Genomic DNA, 17,502 nt, shown 5'->3' with positions numbered 1-17,502 from the left:
GTCCCTCGACCTTTATTTAAAAAATCACATTTCTTGATTTTCTTTAATTCATAAATTATGCTTTCATTGTAGGAATCTATGTTGTAATGTGGCAATACAGGGATAAATTGGGTTTAAATGGGGTCTCAGCCCTTTTACTGCTTACCATCTGTTGCTCTGCCAGGTGTTCTGTGTCTGTTAGGAATTCCTGTCCATTATTCCCTTCATTTGACAATTCTCTCACATCTCTCATGAGATCAATTTCAGATGATAGGAGGTTATTTCCTATGTGTATGTCCATTATTATTTTGTTGCTTTCCTGATGTTGTTTGAAGAATTTCTTTAATTGCATTTTATGTATCAACATGTAAAGATCTGGGCCTAGATGTATCAAGCCGTTTGCGAATCGCAAAGGCCGAAATTCGCAGAATTTCAGTCTTTGCGAATCGCAAACGGTCTATTTGCATGTTTTGGCATGCATTAAAAATTCGCAAATTAAGGAATCGCATTCCTTATTTTGCCATAGCATTTTAGGAATCGCAATTTTGCGATTCCTTAAATGCTATGTATGAGGCATTTTTCAATTGCGAATTCTGGTTAAGAAATCGCAAATTAACACCAACTTGTAGTTGATGTTAATTTGCGAATTCTTTTAAAAATGCACAATTTGACATTTTTGAAGGTGGCATGTGCCGCACACACATGCCCATGGGGCATGTATGTTCGCCATATGCACACACATGTACATTTCAGGGGTGCAGCAGGATGTCCTTGAGACACCCCTAAACCCTTGAAATTATTCTCAATTTGCGATTAGCAAATTGCGAATCGCAAATTGAGATTAATTTCACAATCATTCCTATGGGCCTCCTGGCCCAATACGAATGAATGGAAAATTATTCCTTAATTGCGAATTCGTAAATTGCGAATTCGCAAATAAGGAAGATTAAGAAATCGCTAAAAAATAGCGATTTCTTACATACATCCCATTTTGCGATTTCTAAATAGTGATTCCTTAAAAATCACTATTAAGAAATCTCAAAATGGAATCTTGATACATCTGCCCTCTAATCTGCTCTGCTCATAACTGATTGTTGCTTCTGGACAATAAAATAGTCTTAACCCCAGTATTTCTTTGTCTTCTTGTGTAAGAGCCTCATGAGTGAGATTAATTACCATATTGGCCTTTCCTTGCTGTGGCTCCTGCTTACAAGTCCAGTTATATTTCCTTCGTCAATTCCCTTGGCCGCCCCCTCCTCTGGTTCCTCTGCCTCTTTTTTGTTGCTGTTGCGGACAATGTTTTCTGTATTAGCCTAGTCTTAAAAAATTGAATTCTTCTTGATCTGTTGCAATTCTTACGCATTCTGTTGACTGTGGGGAAGAAAGCGCTCAGAATTTTGCATGTCTATGCCCGGGCGGGGACGATTAATGAGCAAACGCAGAATTGTGGAAGCACGCCAACGCCGTACACACATTTGTCGGAGGAATATATATATTTATATTTATATAAGAATTGAACGAGCAAATGGACTTTGTCATAAAAAAGCTAGCCCGATTGGCTTTGCAATGATAAAACAAAATGTCAAAAAAAGATTGATGTCTGTATAGAATGCACACGGGAGATGAATAATCAAATACTGAGCGAATATTTAGGGGAATATTCAAATGTAACATTGTACCTCAACCAAAAAAGTCACTAGATTACCCTGTGCTTAACCCTCTGGTAGCTTGGCACTAAAGCGGACATGCTTACCTTAGTGGCAATGTATACAGTATATATACAGCACACAAACAAATATAAAGTGAAAACACAACATAAGACAAAATCCATAGTCATTTAGAAAAATAGAGTACATCTTATTTCAAAAATGACACCAAAACTAATTAAATCCTATCAGTAGAGTCAGAGTTATGAATTTTTTGAAATATTTTAGTGAAAAATAGTGGCGAAAAAAGAACAAAGCGGGTATCTGGTCATGCAAGAAAGGGAAAAAGTCACAAGTTAAGGTTGGTAAAGCTTGATTTTCAGGCAGAGGTGGTTATCATCATCGATGGGGTGCTGTTTGTCACTGAACCCTGTAAAGGTTTCTACCTTCGTACTTAGAGGTTATTCTGGAGCTCAGATTCTTCCAGCGGGAGGAGGCTGCAGCCGAAGAGTGCTCCACAAGGCTGGAGCCGGATACATCCATCAAGAGGTCCCAGTGAAAAGGATTTGCTGCTGTGGAGTAGAACGCAGCAGGAATAAAGTCAATCCTACCTGGGTCCTGTTCTCCTGTCAATTCTCAGAGCTGTTTTTGCTGAAGAATTTTTTATTCACAGGTTTTGGGTTTTGGCAAGAGGAAGTCACTTTAAACCCACACCAGTGGTCCAGGACCTTGGATCACCACTTGGGGGTTGGAACTCTCTCCAGCAGGTACCAGTAACAGCAGGTAGTTAGGTTGCAGGGTCTCTGGAGGTTGTTGTGTGCCTGTAACTCACCCAGGAGGCCAACCAGCTAGCCCTTGCAGTCACTCTGGTGGTCCTAGGTTCAAGTACCAGTTCCAGTCTTCCTTCCTCAAGGAGCAGGGCAGTCCTTCCACCAACAGGGCAGCAGGTAGGTTCTTCGTCTGTCTCTTCCACAGGTCCAGAAGTGATCTGATTTGAGGTCTGATATTGCCACCTTTTATCCCCAGTGCCAGACTTCGATTCGAGGACATCATCTGACCTACTCCTCTGTCTTTCCTGGGTTTGGCTCTCAAATGTCTGGGGTGACAAAAGACTAGTGTCAAGTTCCTTTATATGTGACGCAGGGAAGGTCTTTGAAGTGTAATTCAGGCTTTTCTGCAAACCCTCCTTCCAGGATTGCCCATCCTGCCACACCTATAAACTTTTGTCTCACTGTCTGGCAGAGTACACAACCCACAACAGCAGAGTCATAAGACCCAGGATACTGGCAGAAAGGCACAGTTGGTTTAGGCACAAAAATGCCAACTTTGTAAAAGTGGCATTTTTATAATTGTAATTTAAAATCCGACTTTACCATTTAAGAAAATTCTAATTTGCTACTAAAAAGAGACCAAAACGTATTTCTCTATCTGCTCCGAATCTAAAGTTAGCATTTATTAACTATAATAAGGCAACTCATTATTATACTATGGGAGAGATAGGCCTTACAACAGTGAAAACAACTTTAGAATGTTTTCACTGCCAAAACATGTAAAACTTAAACCTAAATGGCCTTCTTTTTAAAAAACATTTTTAGGGACTACTTCAGGGGTGACTTAAGTAGTAAAAAAGGAGGTTTCAACCTGGGAAAAGGTTAATTTTGCCAGATCAAAATGACCGTTTAAAACTGCTGTACAGGCTGCAATGGCAGGCCTGAGGCACATTTTAAAAGACTAGTTCAGTGGGGGCACAATGAGGGCTGCAAGCAAACTAGAAGAATGTAATTTACTTTCACTTTAGACATGTTATGTTATGTAATTTTATAGAGCGCACAGCTGCCCCAGCAAAGGGGCGTCCAGAAGGCAACAGGACTAGCCCGCAGGGAACAAATAAGTTTAAAGGCCTTGCGGAAAGAAAGTAGGCCATCCAAGCGACGGGTCTGAGCGGGAAGAGAATTCCACAGCTTAGCGGCCAGATAGCTGAAAGACCGGCCCCCGGCTCTAGTACGTTTTACCCAGGGGACCACAGCCAACAGATGCCCAGCAGAGCGTAACTGACACTTGGGGACGTAAGGGATCAACAGATTAGATAGAATCTCGGGGGGACGAGAGTTTAAGGATTTTAAAGGAAAAACAAAGTGCTTTAAATTCAATAACTTTAGGAACAGGTAGCCAGGGAAGGCGCCTCACGGCGCCCTACGTAGAACAGGTTCTAGGGATCCTGAGAAGGACACGTGTAGCAGCATTTTGGACTCGCTGCAGACAGTTCACCTCCGCCCTATTGGCGCCTAACATCAGTGAGTTGGCGTAGCCTATTTGTGACAGAATAGTCGCCTGAATGATCAGTTGGCGTGTGGCTGGATCGAAGAACCCCAAAATAGGCCTCAGACCCCGTAAGAGTCCGAAGCAGGTGCCCGCCACCTTTTTGGTATGCTCCTGGAACCCAAGAGTAGAGTCGAGCCAGATCCCTAGGTTCTTTACCACTGACTTAGGCGTTGGGGCGCTGTCAATGGATGTAGGCCACCACTGAGTGCGCCAGTACTCTTTATTTTTCCCCACCAGCAGCACTTCTGATTTGCTAGCATTAAGTTGAAGGCAATTAGGAGTCATCCAACGTGCGATCGCCTCAAGCCCAGTTTGAAACTGCGTGGGGCCCAGCTCAAGGCCATCTGAGAGCGCCACTACCAGTTGTGTGACATCCGCGTAAGAAACCAGGGTCAAGCCATGGTTGTGCGCTACTCTCGCCAAGGGCTGGACGTAGAGATTGAACAAGCAAGGACTTAATGCTGAACCCTGAGGAACCCCCTGCTTGCTAGAATGGACATGGGAGAGGAAGGGGGAGCTGTGACCTGGAACGCCCTGTCAGAAAGGAAAGAACGGAACCAATCCAGGGCCAGACCAACTACCCCCGCCTCCTCAAGGTGACGCAGGAGGATCTGATGAGAGACAGTTTCGAACGCGGCGCTGACATCGAGCATAATCAGGGCCGCATGTAGTACCATTTACTGGGAATTTACAATGATATTAAATGTGCTTGGGTGTAAGCCAATCTTACCATGTTTTAGGGGTGGAGTGCAAGCACTTTAGCACTAATTTAACCGTGGTAAAGTGTGCAGAGTCCTAAAGCCAACAATAGCAAATGAAGCAAACAGGAATAAAGTAAAAAATAATTGGGGGACTACCACACCAAGGATGTCAGGTCCAACAGGCTCTAATCCAATAGAATAATTTAAGTACTCAACTTTCAAGTGACAATGTCAATAGCAATAGCAACTGGCCAATCAATGTCCAGCCTTATTACATCTAATCAACATGCGCTTAATACTAAAACTTAAATTGGCTGCCAAACAGAAGCATAACTTTCAATGGTGCAGCAGGTACAGGGGCACCGGATGGAGTAGGGGCCCACTTTACTGACATTATGGCTGTATTTTGCTATTCAACTGGAATACAGTATATCATTTCCTTGCTTGCCACAGAAATCCCTGTTTCGCTAAATATCTATATTTCTCCACACCGTTCATGCAAATGCTTCAATAAAGAGCACTTTTGAGCAATCTTCTAGTGCCTCTAAAAAGAATTCTGCACCCAAGGAATTAACTTACTGTAAAGTCGTTTTAGTGTGTTGAGATAAGTACATAAGCTGAGGAGTACATTTATTCAATTTTCATGCAACGCTGCTCAGCAACCAAATTTGCTGCTCAGCATTGCACATGGGGGAAAACATAGCTCAAAGCCACATCTACAAAGATTGGCCTGCATCTGCTGCTATTCCCCGGGCTGGCACACTAAAAGGCAGTCTTGTGTGACTCACAGCCTCGCAGAGGTCACTAAGCACATCCTTCCAGTACAAATTCCTATGTCTAGTCAAACAAAGAAGAATCCCACACACAGAATGTGTGCTGTGCACTTTTCAGCAAATATGCAATGCATTTTTGTTTGAGAAATTAAAACACTTCTTGTTGCCTTCTTCAGGGAGGCATTATTTTTTTACTCAACGCTGGGTCTGCATATTGTAGTCGGTCCAGCCTGGGTCAAAATCTATTGGTCTTTCGCTGGACTGGCCAAGTAATAGCCCATATGGGCCGGGATGCCCGCCACCCCTCTCAACACCAATTCCCCATGGGAGGAGACAGACACAGATTTGAACTTTTGGAAGGCGGGGGGGCCTCACGACCCCCCCGGCCGTATTTATTAAAATATGAAACAAAATGTAAAACTTTAAATTAAAACGTTTCATGGATCATGTACAAATTCAACTTTAATTACATCTTGATGAAGACAGGTTTTCCAGGCTAACCTTAACAAATCTCTAATACAAAGGTTTCCTAGCCGAGTCTAGCATCCTGATAAATACATTACATTTTTGAATTTGTACAACCTAACATTAAGGGCCAACGGCAAGGTCTTAACCGGTGTCAGATCCCTATCACCAACTTCCCGCCCTCACGGTGTGAGTGGCGCATGCGCAGAGGACTTTACCCTCGCAGCCAACTGTAACTTCCTTTGTCTTGGGGGCCCCCTTTCACTCGACGCCATCTTAAGGTCGTCTGAGTTCGTGTGCGAGGTATCCGTAAGAAGGACAGCGTGGACTCCCCCCTTCCCCACACTCTCTTCCGCCGGAGCGGATATCCGGCCCCGGGAAATTCATGGGAGGGGCATATAGCCGACTCCCCCTGGGAGGGGCCTATGGCCGTCTCCCCCTGGGCGACCCATCCGTAGTGAGTGCCGCCCCCCCGTGGGAGGGGCCAATGGCCGCCTCCCCCGGGTGCTGCCATCCATATTGGGTGGCACCCCCCCTAGGGACCTTGAAATCACTGCTCACCGATCATGACCTTACCGCCCGACCAAGTATAAATACGACAATTGTTTTACCTACTAAGGAAAGAAAAAACTATGCCTAAATGTGCAACAGTTTTTCACCGACTTCTCTTTGCTACAAAGGGAGAAAGGTCCTAAAGCAAAACACAGACTATAATGAATCCATTCCTTTACATCTCTACAAAGGAAAAAATGTCCTACACGCGAGTGTTCAATTACATGCATACCCCGTCATACATTCACGATGCAAGAAATGACTGTCATACATTTTTATTACATCAAATAACACCAACGATATTTCTTTTATTTCACAACTCTGCAACAAGGGGCTGGTGGGTGGGTCATAAAAGTGCAGCTTGTTCCCTTGAGGGCTCAGGAGCAACGAGTGGTGCAGCCTTCAGAGCACAGGAACAAGAGGAAGCTTCGTCGGATTCCGGCACTATTTATCCAGCTGCGGGAGGGCGGGCGGCCCCGCCTCCAGCACGCCCATCAGTGCACGGACTTCAGGGCATGTGTTTAGGACAACCCCTCTTGAGCGGGAGGAGCGTGTCCCGGCCACGCCGCTTCGGGCATACCAGCCGGGACACGCCCTCCGCCCACAATGGTTTCCCGGGGGATCGGGGCACCCATCCATACGTTCGGGGGGACCGAGTGGTCTCCCCTTTCAATATGGGCCGGGATGCCCGCCACCCCTCTCAACACCAATTCCCCATGGGAGGAGACAGACACAGATTTGAACTTTTGGAAGGCGGGGGGGGCCTCACGACCCCCCCGGCCGTATTTTGTAAAATATGAAACAATATTTAAAACTTTAAATTAAAACGTTTCATGGATCATGTACAAATTCAACTTTAATTACATATTGATGAAGACAGGTTTTCCAGGCTAACCTTAACAAATCTCTAATACAAAGGTTTCCTAGCCGAGTCTAGCATCCTGATAAATACATTACATTTTTGAATTTGTACAACCTAACATTAAGGGCCAACGGCAAGGTCTTAACCGGTGTCAGATCCCTATCACCAACTTCCCGCCCTCACGGTGTGAGTGACGCATGCGCAGAGGACTTTACCCTCGCAGCCAACTGTAACTTCCCTTGTCGTGGGGGCCCCCTTTCACTCGACGCCATCTTAAGGTCGTCTGAGTTTGTGTGCGATGTATCCGTAAGAAGGACAGCATGGACTCCCCCCTTCCCCACACTCTCTTCCGCCGGAGCGGATATCCGGCCCCCGGGAAATTCGTGGGAGGGGCATATAGCCGACTCCCCCTGGGAGGGGCCAATGGCCGTCTTCCCCTGGGCGACCCATCCGTAGTGGGTGCCGCCCCCCCGTGGGAGGGGCCAATGGCCGCCTCCCCCCAGGCGCTCGCATCCATAATGGGTGGCGCCCGCCCTAGGGACCTTGAAATCACTGCTCACCGATCATGACCTTACCGCCACAGGCCAGATAGTTGACCGACTATCTGCCCCCCCCAAACTTCCTACAGGTCATGTCTCCTCAAAGCCACTAGCCAAGCTACGAAGTCTCCTATCAGTAAGTCATTCCCCGCCCTGGACAGATGCACCCCATCATGCAAATAACAATGATCGCCCCTGATACATCCATGCGAAATGCTTTGGAGATGAGCTGAGCGAAACAGTTTGTCTATTTTGTTGTTGACCCTCTTTACCGAGTGGTTCACTGCTGTCACAGACAAACCCCCCCGTCATATTCTCCTGGGAATCATGTGGGATCAGGCTATCGTACACCCCGGGAGCCTTTTGGCTAACCAGCTAACTACAGACAGTATGTGCTCAACTAACACCCGTCTTCCCAGTCTCACCCATCATTGCCCCCACGTGCACTATGACTACAGATGGCGGTGACCTGTGCCGCCCTAAGAGCTCCTCCACAAAATTTTGCAATCGGTCAATACAGAGGCCGCCTTTCCCATGGAAGGTCACTCTGAACCCATATTCCTCAGATGTGTGGATCGCATCACCTGCTTTGAATATGTCCCCGGCACGCCTCACGTATGAGTGGCCCACGACCCAGACCACTAGATCTCCAGTCGATGATCCCTTCCAGCCGGTCAGCTGATGCTGGGCCGGTCCAAATTTCCGCCCCGCGTCACAGGGTCGCGAAACTGTAATTGAAACAAAAGACAACAAGCGTGAGTGCATTTTCATCAGTCTTTTACAACATGTGCAGTCGCACATATCTCTTAAAACAATCTGAGGACCAGCGGCCTAATTGTTTCACCTCGTCCGCCTGCAGCCCCCGAGCCGTAGCTTCCATAGCGGCCCCTATTCTAAATGAATGGGTTCCAAAATCACACAGGTTCAAGCCGGCTGCGGCAATCGTAATCGCCAGCACCCTCTGAAACTGAAATCTTGTCAAAGGGGTGCCGTCCATATGTCTGAGCAGGGCCCCCCCCCACGTTGTCAACCTCTGTTTCAGGTAGGCCTCCACATGCCTCACTGGACAACCGGGGTTCCCCCGAGCGCGCTGCAATACCACACTATTCCCCATGGCCTCCTGGTCCGTCTTTGATCTGGCTATCGAGATCAGCAGAGAATCCCCCTTATTTGGACGTGATCCCTGCGTAGACCCCTTCGACATCTTTCCTATTCCTTGCCACAAGTTCACTCACCCGCAGGGCCCCATAGAATGCCAATGCGAATGCTGCTCGGAATAGTATTACCTCGCTGGGCGAGGAGCATGTCTCCTCCAGTTTCGCCAGTAAGGTGGTCAATTTATCAAACCCAATCGGGTGGCTGTTATCCCGTCTGCGACCCTCCAGGCGCCGCCAGCCACGGAGTGCTTTCCTGACTAAGAAGGAGTCCGTCGGGTCCCTTAACCCATGGAGCTGTGCCATAAATGATATGGCGGCCTTGTACCTATTGGAGGTTGCCGCCGACCGGCCTTCCTTCTGAAGTGCCACCAAAAACTGGAGCAAGAAGTCCTCCCGCCCCATCTATGCTCCCCTACTGGCCCCAGAAAGCCGCAGTACGAACGGAACGCCCCTTCATAAGCTCTCCTCGTCCTGGGCGCTAAGCTGGCTGCCACGAGGTTTTGTAGTCCGGGGCACCGATCTGCCATAGCGCTTCGTGGAAAGGTGCCACCACTAGCTCCGCTATGGGTAGGTACTCCCTGAAAGCCTGCATTTTTGAACGAGAGAGTGCATCAGCTGCATTATTCAGTACACCCGGCACATGTTTTGCCCTAAACTGTACATTCAATCTCATGCATCGCAATACAATCTCTTTCAACAGTCGTAAGATCCATTTGCAGCGTGCTGCCTGCTGATTAATGCACTCGACCACTGTCATGTTGTCTGACCAAAACACAACTGAGCGGTCCCTAAAGTCTTCTGGCCATGCCACTAAAGCCACCCAGATGGGGAATAATTCCAAGAAACCAATGTTATCTGTTAGGCCGCTTGTTCGCCACTACGCCGCCATGTTTGTGCCGACCACCGGTTACCAAAGATTGCGCCAAACCCCACGCTCCCCGCCGAGTCGGTCCATAAGCCTAGTTCCGCCGACGAGGCTCGGGGTTTGCTCCATACCACTTGACCGTTGAAGTCCGCCAGGAATGCCAGCCAAATGAGCATGTCCTGTCGAACCTCTGACGACAGTCTAGTCCGGTGGTGTCCTTCCTTAAGGCCCACCATGGATTGCGCTATGGATCGAGAGAAAGGGCGAGCCATCGGTATCACTCTCAATGTAAAGTTCAGCTGACCCACTGTCTGTTGTAACTGGTGCAGGGTCACTTTCGCCGTTTGGAGACACTGTAACAGGGAAGCCCTAAACTTGGCAACCTTCTCCGGCGGCAAACGGAAACACCCCTCTTCCGAGTCTAGTTCTATACCCAGAAACTCGATTGAGGTAGCCGGCCCTACCGTCTTACCCGGTGCCAACGGGACTCCGAAACCCCGCATGAGCACGCAAAAGTCCTGCAATGCCCGCACGCAGTCCCGAGTGCCTGGTGGGCCAAGAAAGAGGAAATCATCCAGATAGTGCATCACATGTTTGTGCCCTGTGGCCTTTATGAACACCCACTCCAAAAATGAGCTAAACATTTCAAAATAAGCACATGAAATCGAACACCCCATCGGCATGCATATATCCATGTAATATTTCCCCTGAAACATGAAACCCAGCAGGCGCTGGTCTTGAGGATGTACTGGGAGCAATCTGAATGCAGATTCAATGTCCGATTTAGCCAACAGTGTCCCGGGGCCCAGGCGATTCAACATTACCACAGCGTCATCGAACGATGCATACTTCACTGAGCATTTTTCAGGGTCAATCGCCTCGTTCACCGAAGCCCCCCTCGGGCCGACAAATTGTGAATGAGCCTATACTCCCCCGGGTCCTTCTTCGGGACCACTCCCAATGGGGAACACACAAAATCAGCCGCTGGTGGGTTGCCAAATGGTCCTGCCACCCGCCCTAGGCTAACCTCTTTTGCGATCTTTTTGGCGGCAACTGTTGGGTTGTGTTGAATCGACAACTGATTTCTGCAGGAAGAGCTCCCCCGAAAATTGCCCACCGGGATCCTGAAGCCATATGAGAAGCCATTCCTCAGGGTCCCGGCGGACTCATGATCAGGGTATTCGTTTAGCCAGGGGGTCAAAGCCAAGATATCTATGGGCGACGATGTTGGCTTCCGAAGCACCACATCAATCCTGCTTGGAACCCCCTTTTCCTCCTGCGCCATTGGCCTTTGATTGGCAACTGGTTTCCGGGTGTGAGGAATTCCCACAGCCCGCGCACACATGCCGGAACCTACACGTTCCATGGGTCCTGCTACAAGTTCCTTTGTTAAAGCCCCAACACACCCCTCGCCGCTTCTAGGTTGGGCCTCTCCCCCAGAGCTCGCCCGAAAGGGCTGTGACTGCCTCTGAGGGAATACCCCTGAGCCGCTCGCACTGGCCCCTGTCGCACTCGCCGGTCCCGGCAAGAGCTGCGAATGCCAGGACACCGTATCTAAACAATCCCATGTCAAGGCGGAATTAAATTCCTTCGCCTTTCTAAAGGCAATATCATAGCCTTTCCATTCGTCACCACCATACTTCGCATGGAAACTCGTTATTCTACTCTGATAACATGCCAAATCAGTCAACACCTCTGGTGTTCGTTCTCCTATAATTGATACAAAGATGGAGAAGGCCCTGATCCAGTTCATCATTGTCTCATCGACCCTGAATTCCGCCATCTTGGCCGCCATACACTGGGGTGCCACAAATCTTTCTGGGTCTTTGCATACTCTTATTCACGATGATCAGTCAACAGTGAAAACATGTTAACATACTTATTTGCCCACACCATCTCTTTCGTAGCCATGGGAACATGTTGAGCTAAACTTTCCCGCCTTGAGGGTACTGCACCCTCCCCCACCATCGGTAGCGATCCCTTACCGGCTTCTGCCACGCTTCCAGCCGAGTCTTTTGTTTTCTCCTGGTTTTCTGCCGCGACCACCTTCGCAACCTGCAGGGAAATAGAAGGTACATTCGCCGTCCCGGCACCCCTTGCCTGCCTCAACTGCTCAATGATTATTCTGGCTTCATCGGCCGGGTCTCCCGCAGCCGCTGATCCCCCTGCTTCCTTCTTTAGCCATGGTAACACCGCTGCTAACTGAAGTGCTAATTCTGGGGGCATCTGGTCATCCCCCAGTGGCGTGATAACCACAGGAATAGGCAACCCCCCATCCGGTCCCGGTACTGGGCTGGCCGCTGGCACTGGAATCGGTGGAGTTACTACTGGAACTGGGGCCTCGCTGGGACCCGCCTTCCCCTTCCTCTTCTTACCCTTATCCCTTGGGGTGACGTTCGGCAAGGCCGGTCCTATGACCCTCTTGGGCCGTCCCGAGGGGGCATTCCGGCCCTCCACCTGTTTCTTGATGGCCGCTAAGCCGCGGTCTAGTCGGTCAACTTTACCCAACTTTCGGTCCATCACTGCTACTTTGTTCATCAACGTGCGCAGCATCCTTTCCATCTCGGAGCTTTCCCCGGATTTCTTGCCAGGCATGTCCTTGATCGATCCGTCGGACCTGATTTAAAAAAGGTGACTCGATCCCCAACCACACCTTGATAACTGAAAGAGAAAGACAAAGATTACAAATTCTCAAAAAAGTGCAGCTTGTTCCCTTGAGGGCTCAGGAGCGACGAGTGGTGCAGCCTTCAGAGCACAGGAACAAGAGGAAGCTTCGTCGGATTCCTGCACTATTTATCCAGCTGTGGGAGGGCGGGCGGCCCCGCCTCCAGCACGCCCATCAGTGCACGGACTTCAGGGCCGGTGTTTAGGACACCCCCTCTTGAACGGGAGGAGCATGTCCCGGCCACGCCGCTTCGGGCATACCAGCCGGGACACGCCCTCCGCCCACAATGGTTTCCCGGGGGATCGGGGCACCCATCCATACGTTTGGGGGGACCGAGTGGTCTTCCCTTTCCAGTAGTTCACCCATGACACAAAGTGTACAGCACATAGAGTTGCCTGAACTGAATTTTTTTTATTTTTCCATTGGAATACCAATGTGTTGCTTTGCGTCAATTTCTGTGACTTTGTGTATCTTCGCGACAACGCACAGCATCAGTAAATGTGGGTTTGAGTCTTTTTCCACAGTGCTTGTCAACAGTCACCAATTGACATTGACATGCTTGTCCGATTTACAACCTTTTAGTGCAAAGTTGCTGGGCTGTGTTGCGCAAGAGGGATAAATCAGTTGAGAGCCATATGTACTAATTATGGCCGAACACATGCATTGGATATGTGCTGTACATTGCAGCACACATGCAATGTGTGAAATGTTTTGTGACATAAATGTATTTCTCCAGCTTTGCACCTGCCTCAAGGAAGCAATATTTCTTAACTGACATTTCTAGTTGATAGGCCTTTACATAAAAACATGGGGCCTCATTTATGAGAAATGACGCATCGCTGTGTGAAAGCAGCGATGCGTCACTTCTCAGTGCGCACTCCTTGTGACATACCTGATGCGTCATATTTAATATATGACGCATCATGTCGCAAGTAGTTACTATTGTCAGTATTTTTGACATATCTGTGGGCGCAAAAGTGATGCTTTGCTGGAGTCTGCCACAAAAGTGACGCAACTCCAGCAATGCGTCCTTTCACATGGGGCAAGCCCCATGTGAAAGGGCCTGCGTCAGTTTTACGCCTGCCGTGAAACAAACGCAAGATTTTGACGCAACGGTGTCCTAAAAGTGACGCAGTGAAATCTCATAGATTTCACTGCGTCACTTCTACGACCCTTCCTTGCGTCAATACGCCCCACTTGCATACATTATACCTGGCACAGGTATACTGTGGCGCAGGGGTTTACAAAGTGACGCATCTAACTAGATGCGTCACTTTGTAAATATGGCGCAACAAGGCGCATGTTTTACGCCACTGGTGCTTCACAAAAAGTGACGCACCGGTGGCGTAAAAGTGACGCACGGCCTCATAAATGAGGCCCATGGGTGCTTGGACTGGAATGAGCAAGTAGCAACCTCATAATGTCCCCTTAACACAAAGTGGTGCAAGACTTCACTGTTTGCACTAAAAAAGGACACTTTCCCAGGGCAAAAGGGTTTGCGCTGGAGAGTAAATAACCTTTCAAGATTTGCACCACTTTGCATGCCTTTGCTGTGGTTCAAAGGCTTCATGAATCTGATGCCACTGAAAGCACTAGCATGCAGTCTCAGCTGGTCTCGATCAGATGATGTATGAGGATTGAAAGGCAGAGCCAGCCAGAATATTAGCTTGTGGTCTCTAGTTTTAGCTGAAAACATTAATATAGTGTATGGTTTAAGGATCTTTGGCATTTACAACTCTGCTTTAATCAAACAATCCATCTATCCCATGGCCAGTGCAGTCTGAATGGTCCCTTTATAAAGAAAACTCAATTTTAATCCTTCATCTGAAGAGTTCCCCTGACACAAAAATGCTGTTAGGCATTTTTCATCCCACGTTACATGCAATGAATTACATGACATTTGCATATAAGTCGCATTCAGTCGCCCTGGTATGAATAGAGCAATATTACAATACTGTATTTAACACCTGCGTTAAGGAGAATGATTTATTGTAATGTTGACAGATGCATTATTCAGTTGAACCAAGCACTGGAATTGAATTATTCCTTAATTATATAAACAGCAATTACAGTACTGGGGTCTTAGTGAGAACGAGTAATCAGGGTATCTGTCAAACACAGCTGAGGCATTTCTTCATCTTTATCAAGAGGTTTATTGACACCTTGAGCAGCAGCGCTCAGGCGCTCCCTCAAGATGTATGGCCGTCGTTTGTCAATCGAGTCAGGCCCTGGCAGCTTGTCATTGAGTCAGGAAGGAGGTCAAATGTAGAACGTTTTTCATCATAAAACAAATATAAATTGCTCTCTGCCCCTATTTCTCCATTTCAAGCAGTGCATATCCTTCGTTCTCCCCCTAAAAATATCCCTATTTTATATGTCATTTAAAATGTTGTGCAACGCATTTCAAATTTTCTTTTCTCTCTTTTTTTTTTTTATAAAAAATGTTTTTTTGCTGGAAAAAAGTCGGGTGAATGCGACTCTATTTGACTAAGTGGAGAAGAAGCAGCATGTTAGTCGCCATCAGCGATTTTGGGATTATGCAGCAATGCTAATTATGCTGTCCAATATGCGAGTAAAATCAATGTGCAAATCAAGTTACCAGGTATTTTGCACAAGCTAATGTCACATTTTCACACGGTTAGGTTAAGATCCGAGTTTTTCAGGCAATTTGCAGGTATATTTGGAAAAAAAATCGTATTCCGCAGAGCATGTGAACAAGTCATTGCTCAAACTGTACAGATTTCTTGCAATAAAAGGTGCACCTCATGTATTCCCATCCTGCTTACTTTTTAAAACGTGTCATATGGGGGCAGTGGTATGTTTATTTCGTGTTTATACTATGGATCTCCGCACTTTAAGAGGGTGGTACCCCTGACCCTCTTCCTACTCTTTCCCGTCCTATGTGCCATAAAGAACATTTGCGCCAAAGCATTGTGAACATTCATATGGCTGAGATACCCGCCACCCCCTCTCAACACGATCCCAAAAGGAGGGAAACCGGAAACAGTTCTTAAGTTTTTGGATGTGGGAGGGAGTGACCCTCCCGCGGCCGTATTTATTAAAACAAAAAATTAAACATTAAACGTTTTCATGTTATGTACAATTTCATTATCACATTGCGATTGTTTGGCTAATCTTAACATATTCTCTAATACAGAGGTTCTCCTAGCCGAACTAGCATCCTACAAAAAACATTCTCTATAAACATTGAAATTGTACATCCTAACGTTTAAGGGCCAACGGCAAGGTCATAACCGGTGTCAAGATCCCTAACCAGACTTACCCCTCCCACTTGGAAGGGCGACAGCACAGAGGCTTACCTCAAGTGCAACTACTAACAATTTCCCTTGACTTGTCGGGGGCACTTAAGACTCGACGCCATTTAAAGGTCGTTCGAATACTTGTGTGTGGTATCTAGAAGGTATCGTGGACCTCCCCCCACCCCACACAACTTACCGCATCTGCCGTCGCAGATGACACTGGCCCCGGGAAATTCCTCAGGAGGGGGCTGTAACCCCTCCTACACAGGAAGGGGCCTTGACCGCCTTTCCTTAACTTCCGGCGACCCGCCCTTAGACGGGACCGCCTCCCCATTGAGGGGCCAATGGCCACCTCCCCCGAGCGCTCCCATCCGTGTTGGGTGACGCCCACTCATAGGGATCTACCAATTAGTGCTCACCGATCATGACCTTACCGCCTACCAAAAAATAAATACGACAATTCTTTATTCGAACCTATGAAAACATTGGTCGCTACGACCGAAAGAGCATGCTTAAAGTGCAACACTACATCAAGTCATTTTAATCGTAACAACCTAAACGATATTCACCATACTTTATTACGATAAACAACAAATTTGAAACTTTCACAACCTGTAAACGAAAACAGCAAAAACATACTTAGAAAATTCACTTTATTGCACAACAACTTGCTGTCCTCAGGGGCTGGTGGGTGGGTCAAAATTGGCTCTTCGTTCTGTCCCGAGCTCACGTGTAGCGAGGAGGTGCAGCTTCGGAGCACAAGAACAAGAGGACGTCTTCTGGTCTTGCGTCTCTTTTTATCCGTCTTCAGGGCGGGCGTAAACCCGCCCCTGCCCGTCCCGGGGGCGGGGCTGGTTACGTCGGTGTCTAGGCCAGCCCACTCTAGAGCGGGAAAAAGCGCGCCCCGGCTACGCCGCTTCGGGCATACCAGCCGAGACGCGCCTCCCGCCACAAAATGGCTTCCCGGGGGGATCGAGGCACTCCGCCATACGTTCGGGGGGACCGAGTGGTCGCCCCTTTCCATATGGCTGAGATACCCGCCACCCCCTCTCAACACGATCCCAAAAGGAGGGAAACCGGAAACAGTTCTTAAGTTTTTGGATGTGGGAGGGAGTGACCCTCCCGCGGCCGTATTTATTAAAACAAAAAATTAAACATTAAACGTTTTCATGTTATGTACAATTTCATTATCACATTGCGATTGTTTGGCTAATCTTAACATATTCTCTAATACAGAGGTTCTCCTAGCCGAACTAGCATCCTACAAAAAACATTCTCTATAAACATTGAAATTGTACATCCTAACGTTTAAGGGCCAACGGCAAGGTCATAACCGGTGTCAAGATCCCTAACCAGACTTACCCCTCCCACTTGGAAGGGCGACAGCACAGAGGCTTACCTCAAGTGCAACTACTAACAATTTCCCTTGACTTGTCGGGGGCACTTAAGACTCGACGCCATTTAAAGGTCGTTCGAATACTTGTGTGTGGTATCTAGAAGGTATCGTGGACCTCCCCCCACCCCACACAACTTACCGCATCTGCCGTCGCAGATGACACTGGCCCCGGGAAATTCCTCAGGAGGGGGCTGTAACCCCTCCTACACAGGAAGGGGCCTTGACCGCCTTTCCTTAACTTCCGGCGACCCGCCCTTAGACGGGACCGCCTCCCCATTGAGGGGCCAATGGCCACCTCCCCCGAGCGCTCCCATCCGTGT

The sequence above is a fragment of the Lissotriton vulgaris genome, chromosome 4_1, assembly GCF_964263255.1.
Source record: "Lissotriton vulgaris chromosome 4_1, aLisVul1.2, whole genome shotgun sequence".
Classification (NCBI taxonomy): domain Eukaryota; kingdom Metazoa; phylum Chordata; class Amphibia; order Caudata; family Salamandridae; genus Lissotriton; species Lissotriton vulgaris.
The sequence above is the reverse complement of the archived record's forward strand: the minus strand, read 5'-3'. Positions refer to the sequence as shown.